This window comes from Strix uralensis, chromosome 19 (assembly GCF_047716275.1).
Source record: "Strix uralensis isolate ZFMK-TIS-50842 chromosome 19, bStrUra1, whole genome shotgun sequence".
In the NCBI taxonomy this organism is placed as follows: domain Eukaryota; kingdom Metazoa; phylum Chordata; class Aves; order Strigiformes; family Strigidae; genus Strix; species Strix uralensis.
Genome location: NC_133990.1, coordinates 3,248,072 through 3,255,899, shown reverse-complemented (window position 1 = coordinate 3,255,899; position 7,828 = coordinate 3,248,072). Strand labels below are relative to the sequence as shown.

Below are 7,828 nucleotides of genomic sequence, written 5' to 3'. Positions count from 1 at the left end.
CAACTCTTCCCCACCACAAATGGACCAAATAAACCCAGCACGAGACTGGTGCTTAGTAGAAACAGATGCGCCTCTAATGCTGTCATCTACAGCAAGCTGTGTCTGCAAACTGATCTTTTATTAACGTATTTATATAGATGGGAAAGCTGCAGAGGGTGTGTGAACCCCACCGCCGGGAGCAGGACACTTGCTCGCCCCATGCTCGCAGGCTGCGTTTTGGCTTGCAGAGGGCATTGCCATGGGGCTGCTGGCCACCCCCCAGGGCTCAGCCTTAAAGACAGGCAAATTTCTTTTCTGTGCCAGCGTTTAACCCAGTGCCTGGTCCTCCTTGAGCTGCGGGAGGGGAGCTGGGGTGGTGTGGGTTTGTCGGTGTGCAGGTTGGCGTTGTGGGTTGTTTTGCTGGGGATTTCGGCATGTGCCAAGGCTGGGATGTGCTGGGTGCTGGCTGCAGGGTGCAGGGAAGCTGCAGGAGGAGAAGAAGTCACTGTTAATCATTTGCTGAGCTTGGACAGACTAGGTTATGAACCTTGGGGGATCTGCCAAAGGGAAGGCAGGGCAAGGTGAGTCCCTGAGCTGCCCACGGGAGCCCATTCAGGAGGGCCTTGTAGGCTGGGGGGGATTAGAAAAGACAGTCCTGGCCTCAATTCCCCTCTGAACCCCACACACATGCCCCAGCCCAGGCCAGGGTCCCCTCACCCTGGACACCAAAGGTTTCCTCCCGGGGCCAAGACAGCGGTGTGAGTTGCCCTACCTTCGCTGGGAGCCGCAGACCGACAGCCTGGAGCCAGCCCTCGCTCCCTGGGGTCACTGTGCAGGACACAAAGCCACATCAGTCCCAAATCCCCACATCACATGCGCCCCATGCTCCCCCCAGCTGGTCCACCACCGGCTCTGCTGTCTTTTCTGTCCCTACGAGGTGCTCCTGGCATCCAGGCAGCGGGCAGGAGGCCACCAAGGAAGGGCTGGATGTGCCCTCACCTGGGAACTGAGCTGCTATTGAAAGTGTTGGAAAAATGGGCTTTTCCCTTCCAGTCTGGCTGTTTGAGGCTCTAATTTCCTTCCCCCAGAGTGAGCCACTTTTCTAGAGGCTTCACAGCCTCACCAGTAGGCAGAGACCTATAAATCCTGGATGAAACAGAAGGAAACCATCACTAAAATGCCTGAGGGGTCTGTGAGCAGGACAGAAAGGCAAAGACCAGGCTTTTTACCCCAAGCTAACACTTTCTTCCCACAATTTCCCCAAAGCTACATCTATCTCAAATAACTACTACATCCCACCTGGGTTTTGCTCCGAAGTGGTGTTACGTGGTATGAGGGTCAGAGCCAGCCTCTCTCCTGGTCTCTTCTTCTCCCTCAGGATGCCTGGGGACAGAGGAGATGGGGTGAGCTGTGGGCAGCGGTGCTGACTGCAGCCCTTTCTAAATTAAAGCAAAAACTTGCTGCAAGAAAGGGTGGCTTTGTATCGTAGGAGCTGAGCCCTCGGTAACATCAAAAACCTCATTTTCCCCATGTCCCCCCGGCTCTGCAAAGCACCGTGCAGCAGCAGGGGTGAACGGCCCTTACAGCGGGACCAAGCACCTCAGTTTAAGTCCCACGAGGAATTGCTGGAGCACAGTTTAGCCTGGAATAAGCTGATTTTATCCAACAATTTTTTTCTTTTTTGCCAGGAAATAAATAAATCATGCAAGTTCTCCATCACTCACTCTCTCCAACCAGCTGTCCCTTTATCACGACCCATCCTTCCCCTGGGCTTTGGAACTGGGTCAGTGAGCGACATCCGGCAGCGGTTGCTTCCCACTGAAATTCGTAGAAAGCAGATATGACCCCTGGGTGCTTCTGAGTGCCCCAACTTTGCGTTTTCGACACCCATCTTAGTCTGGAGCAGGGTGGCTGGAGGAGCAGGCAATGCCCAAGCAGAACCCTCAAAGAGACCCGGGGCTCAGCCAGCCGGTGCTCATGGCTTTGCATCTTTGCTACCTGGTAGGGCCTGAATGTCTCAGAACCTCTATCCCCTGTCAAACCTGGCTGAAATAAGCCAGCAGGCTCAGAAGCCGTTTGGGGAGCAGTCACACGCGTGTGTGCGTGTACACACACACACAGAGCGATCGCACAGCACTTATTGCCTGTGGAAACCAGGCAAAAGAGGGAGCAGCTTGATCCTCACCCTTGCTCTGCTTTCAGTATTATTCTCTGCCAGGTTACACCTGATGGTAAAAGGGAATTTGCGCTCGATGTGTCGGGGACCAGGTCTTGGGACAGAGCTCGTCTCACCCTGAACTTGGCTGAAACAAGCCCAGGAACCTCCTTAAGCCGCTGAAGGAGCCCTGCAGAGACCAGAGAGGTGGGTAAAACCCATCCCCACTTCCAGATACCCAGCTGGCTTTTCCACTTCTGAAGCACAGCTCCTTTCCAGTGCTAGAATTTGGGGTCACTTTCAATAACTCGCTCAAAAATCAGAAGAAAAAGCTGGAGATGCTCTCTGAGTCACTGGCATGTTGTTACCAAGGACACTAAGGTTCTTGATTTTGAAGAAGAGATTAATTACATTCTACAAATAGACATTTTATCTGCATTGAAGAGCAGCAAGAGCTAGTTCTTTTAGTGTAGCTCATTATGTATCAGCAGGTAGTATTGTGACAGATGTAGGAATCCAGTCGTATTGTCACTTGGGTTTAATCATCAGAAAGCTGTCTTCCCCCGGTCAGCTTCTAGTGAGGATTTGTAATATTTACATAGCACTTGGGGCTGGCTTCTTTATTGCTGGAGTCTGTATTCACTCGTCAGTCTCTCATTATGCATGTGCCAGTATTAATTGCATTTAGAAATGAGATTCTAAAGGAGAAGTGAGAGCTATTTAGACCTCCATTCAGCTTGAAAGACAGCAGCTTTCTGTGTGACAGCTCTCGAGATGTTCTTTGCTCGGCTTTCTCTCCAGCTGAAAAGCAGGTGTTGGAGAGAGTTGGTGTCGGAGCCACTGTATCAGCACTGCCTTTTGTGCATGCCCAGACATTTATATAACCGTCAGTATAATGACTCCGCAGAAGTGGCACAGAATTGACCCTTCTGGTACTGGATTCAAGGACAGCAAGGTAGAGAGTGGATCTGCTCAGTTGCTATACAGATATAAGGGGAAAGTGATGTTAAGCCTTGTCTCCTGTGGAAAAAAGGGGATTATTTTCTTGCTGGTGGGTTTGGGGGTTATTTGTCAGCTTGGCTGTGCCTGCAGCACTTCGGAGCTGTGTTTGTGGCCTTGCTAATGTATTTAAAGTCATACAGAAATTCAGCTGACACTTGTCTGTGCATGCCTGCTGCGCGCTGATTGCTCCAGCCCGGAGATGCAGAGCTGTGTGCCGCTGCTGCCGGCTGCCAGCCATGCCTGGGTGGTGGAAATGAGGAGGTCACGTCCTGCTTCCCAAAGGGGACTAAGCTGGAAGGTTAAATCCAGATGATGCCAAGCTACTGGCTCTGTTTTCTCCAGCCTGAGGTGCAGAGGGTCTGTTCTCGCCTTGCAGCACGGTGTGTGGGGTGCGATGAGGGTGTCCTCGTGGGGGGAGATCGGCACAGGCACCAAACGCTCCCTCTCTCCATGGCCCTGGCTCCCACTCCTAGGAAAATCACCTTTCCAGGTCTCTGGGGAATCTTGTCCAGACTGTTGTGAGGGGGCTGAGAAAGCAGCAGTAAAAGCAAATCCACATTTCACTTCCCCAAAAAGCCTCCTTTGCTTTGCCATAGTCCGGCCCTGCCCCACCAAGTCCCTGACTTGATCCCTCTCCAGGAGCTCTCCATGGGGGTCGTCTCCTCTCACAGACCTGGTTCTTCTTCCCAGCAGGCTCCTTGGGGTGCTCCTGTACTCCCTTGGGTGCTCACTGCCCTGCCTTCTGGACCAGCACAGAGACCAAACCCCGGGCTTGGGGTCAGCAGCATCTCTACCTCCCCAAACCCACACACTGCTCAGGAGCAGGCAGTGAGCAGCTCCTGCTGGGGGGGAACGGAGGGGAGGAACATGAGAAAGGCAAACAGAGCAGACATCTGTAACCAGTCCTGGCCCCTGGCCAGGGCCTTCTCATTAAATATCGAATAAAACAAAGAATAAATCACTGCTTGTTGAGGAAACCCAAGCACTGAAGCCCAAGGAGTCCCCCTTGACCTTCCTGTCCCTTGACGGGGAGGTTAGCCCAAGGTAGCGTTTCAGTTTGCTTTTCACCTCCAGCGAGGGGGGGATAGCAGACCCCAGGGCTGGGCTGATAGGAGGAAACCCTTCAAACCTCTCCTGTCGAGACAGTGGCAGCCAGCTCCAGGGGCCAACCCTAACCCCAGGGACCCACAGCTGAGCCCCCCAGCCCTGCAAGTGGAGGCCAAGGACAACCCGTGCTGTCCCTGGCAGCCCCAAGGCATATAAATAGAAGATGGGACGTGAAGGAGGTCAAGTGAGCAGGGGATTTCACATAATCTGATCTTGCCTGTGCTGTTCATTTGTGTCCTTTGCCCAGGACACATGCTCTGCTTCCCACACAGGGACGTCAGAGCCAGAGGGATGTTCCTGCACTGAGACAGCTTTATCCCATGGAACATGCGGACTCCTGTCTTTTTCTTCACTGTGTGCTGGTTTTCAGGGTTATCTTTAATCCAGGAGTCATCCAGACCAGTACACATGGAAAATCCTGGTCTTTGTTGCTGTATAGGGTCCTGGTGCCTGCCCAGCCTGGTCCTCTAACTCACCAAAATCCAGTTGGATCAAAACTGGATTGGGGCTCTGGTGCCTTGGTCTGGACGATGCTGTCTGCCCTCCACCGTACCCATCCAACGCCTCAGTCCTTCTGCCCTGGTCACCTGTACCGCTCCTCCCCCGTCCCTGGCCAGCAGCACTTCTTTCTCTTGCTTCTGCTCCTTCTCTTTTCCAAACTACGAATGGCTGGAGACAAATCCTCTCCTGGTATAAAGCTGTCAGTGGAACTGCACTGATTTATGCCAGTGCAGAGTGAGGTGGAGAGGTAGGAGTCCAAAATGGAGCAAGTAGAAAACCTGTTAATAGCCACTGGTCTTTAATGGTGAGAGCAATTAATCACCAAAAGAACTAATCTAGTGGCGTACGGCTTCTCTATTGGCTGGTGACTGCATCCAGACAAGGTGTCTGTCTGAAAGCCGCAGCGGGGCTCAGAGGAAGCTTCTCCTGGCCATCCAGCCGTGAGTCTCCCTCGTGCTCCCTGGGGCCCCGCACCATGCCGGGCAGCCCTTGTGCCTAGTCCAGCCTTGAGCTGCCTTGAGCTGCCGGTGCCAGCCACGGTCCCTCCTGGCGCTGCGTTGCTGTCTCCTTGGCCATGTGTTGATGATGATGGTGGTGATGATGGCAGTCAGGTGCAAGGTCTGACCAGGCTGCAGGGCCCCTGTTTAGACGTGGTGGAAAGGGTGCTGACCCTGTCATGACTGGAGATAGCCAGGGCAGCCCCTCTTTCCCTCCCAACCCCAGATTTTTCAGGTCCAGTCTCCATCCTACCTCCTCCTGTAAAGTTTTGTGCTTTCCCACTGCTCAGTCCTAACAGCAAGGACACGGTAGCTGAGCCACAAAACAGTCCTGCATCCGTGACACCTTCTCCCACACCTGCACACTTTGCTTGCTCCTAACAGGGTGCTGAGCCAGCCACAAAGCTGCCCCCACACCCCTGCCCCGGCCACCCTGATGGCAGCTCACCCCTGCTCTCACAAGCAGGGCTTGTGCTGCACCTGGATCTGCCTCCCCAGGGCCAGGGTCCTGGTCTGCCCGCGTGCTGCCAGAGCCAGTGCCATCACTGCAGGTGGCCTGTCCTCCCACCACGTACCTGTCCTGTGTGCGGGCAGTGCTGCCTGCTCACCCTGCAGCTTCCCAAGAGATGGACCTGCAGGCTGCCAGCCCTGCCAGCCTCGCCAGCCGCCCCCGTACCCCCTGCCCAGAGACAGCACCCACCTCTGCAGTGAGCACATGTTTGCTCAGGCACTTAATGAGTCTTTAATTTAGCTGCTGCTACAGGTAGCACCGGGAGGGCCCAGGGCACGCAGGCCGGGAGATGCCTTCCCTGCTTCCAGTCTTGTTTCTCCCTCCCCTGACTTAATCGACTCATTAAGTGCCAATTTCACCTCCCCATTTTCAGATGTCTCCAGTCTCCACTGGTAAATAGATTTGTGCGTCTCCAGCGGAAACCTCCTCGAGCTGAGCCTGGCATTGGAGCAAGTGGCTGCACAGCAGACGAGGGCGATGCTCAGCTCTGCCAGGAGCGTGGCCCTGCTGCTGCTGAGCTGAAGCCAAGTGAGTGCTGAGTGGGAACAAAACTCCCTCCCGAAAGACACGGGGGAGCTGCAGGTAGTGGAAGCCGCAGCCGCCGGCACCGTGCCTGTGGCGCAGTGGGGATGCACTGAGCAGGAGGTGACCCTGCGCTCCGGTCGCGGCTTTGTCATTGCCTTGATGTGGGACTGCAGCAAGTCCCTTCCCATCTGCTCCCTGCCATTGCCTCGGAGCCAGGACATGTGTGAGTGTGTGTGCGTGCGTGGGCCCGGAGCACAGCGCAACAGGGCCACGGCTTCAGGGTGGTGGCTGCTGGCTCATCTGAGAGCCAACATTTAGCTGATGCTCTCAAGCACCCTCCATACCCAGACCCTCATCCAACCTCCCAGCACCCCAGGGGTGGAGCGGGACCTCCTCAGGGCTATTTCAGCCAGCTGGGCGCTGCTGGGTGTCATTGGCAGCCTGGTGATGTCCCCATGGCCGAGAGTACTGCTTGGTCTCCTCCCCAGCCGAGCCATGAAGACAAACAGGGAGCCAGGCTGCTTGTCTGGATGGGTAGCAGGGTGCTGGACTGTTCCATTTAGGAAACACCTTGATGGTGCATGTAAAAGCATCCCAGGAGTTCAGCCCTGTCCCTTTACACCAGAAACACAGGGACCAATCCTGCGTTTCCTCCTTGCTCGCACTGGTGCAGCAGGGGGGAGGTGAGATCACATCACAGAAGGCTCCCCTCTGCCCAGCTCAAGGGAATGTCTCCTGCTGTCACCCAGAGGACTGAAACTAGAAGGACAGCAAGTATCTCCAAGGATGGGCCTTAGGCTGAGTAGCGAGATCCTGCACCCCAAGGCCACCCCTCACGCTCCCATCCACAGCCGCAGGGCCCCGAGGGGACAGGAAGGGGACGGGAGAGGACTTACGGTTCGACTTTGTTGAAGAAGCGGCGCCGCAGCATCATGACCAGCGTGCCAAGGAGCAGGAGGGTGGTGCACATGGCGCTTCCTCCATCACCATGCAGCGCCGCCGGCCCCTCGCATCCCTCCCGGAGGCACCACTCGGTCCAGGGCTGTCACCCGTGCCTGACTGGCCCGTTACCCTGGCTGGCGGGCACCTCTCCCCAGTAGCCACCTGAAGGCTCTCAGGACTGGTTTTAGGAGGAATTAGGGCAGGATCAGATGTAATTAAGAGACAACAAATGAGGACGCTCTCCTCTGACCTTCGGATGGGAGCCGAGTGGCTGGTCTGTGACCCACTGAGCACTTAATTGGTTTCACATGTGGTGCTTCCACCCCAGCTGGCCCCTGGCCCTGCACCTCAGCCAGGCAGCCTCTGGGGTGACGTGTGAGGGACCAAACCCATTCTCACCCCATCCACCTCAGGGCTCCCCCAGCCTGTCTCCCTGCCCCCACCAGCCCCATCACCACCAGGGCTGAGTGCTCCGCTCTGCTCCCCTCTTTCCCGTGTGCCACCTTGCCCCCCTCTCCTCCTTTTCCCTCCAGCTCCTGTATCCTTCCTTCTGCCAGACCTGCCTCAACCTGCTCCCCCCTTCCCGGCTCCGGTAATCTGACAGGCTCA

General features: G+C 55.6%; 1 long non-coding RNA gene across 1 annotated transcript; it reads right to left on the bottom strand.

Annotated features, from left to right (window-relative positions):
• Positions 1-99: 99 nt before the first annotated feature.
• On the bottom strand, positions 100-7,562 carry LOC141952040 (uncharacterized). The gene is made up of 4 exons (XR_012631539.1): positions 7,174-7,562; positions 1,279-1,362; positions 752-807; positions 100-463 (listed from the first exon to the last, which is right to left on the bottom strand). It is a non-coding gene; the product is annotated as an uncharacterized LOC141952040 (long non-coding RNA).
• Between the last annotated feature and the right edge of the window lie 266 nt (positions 7,563-7,828).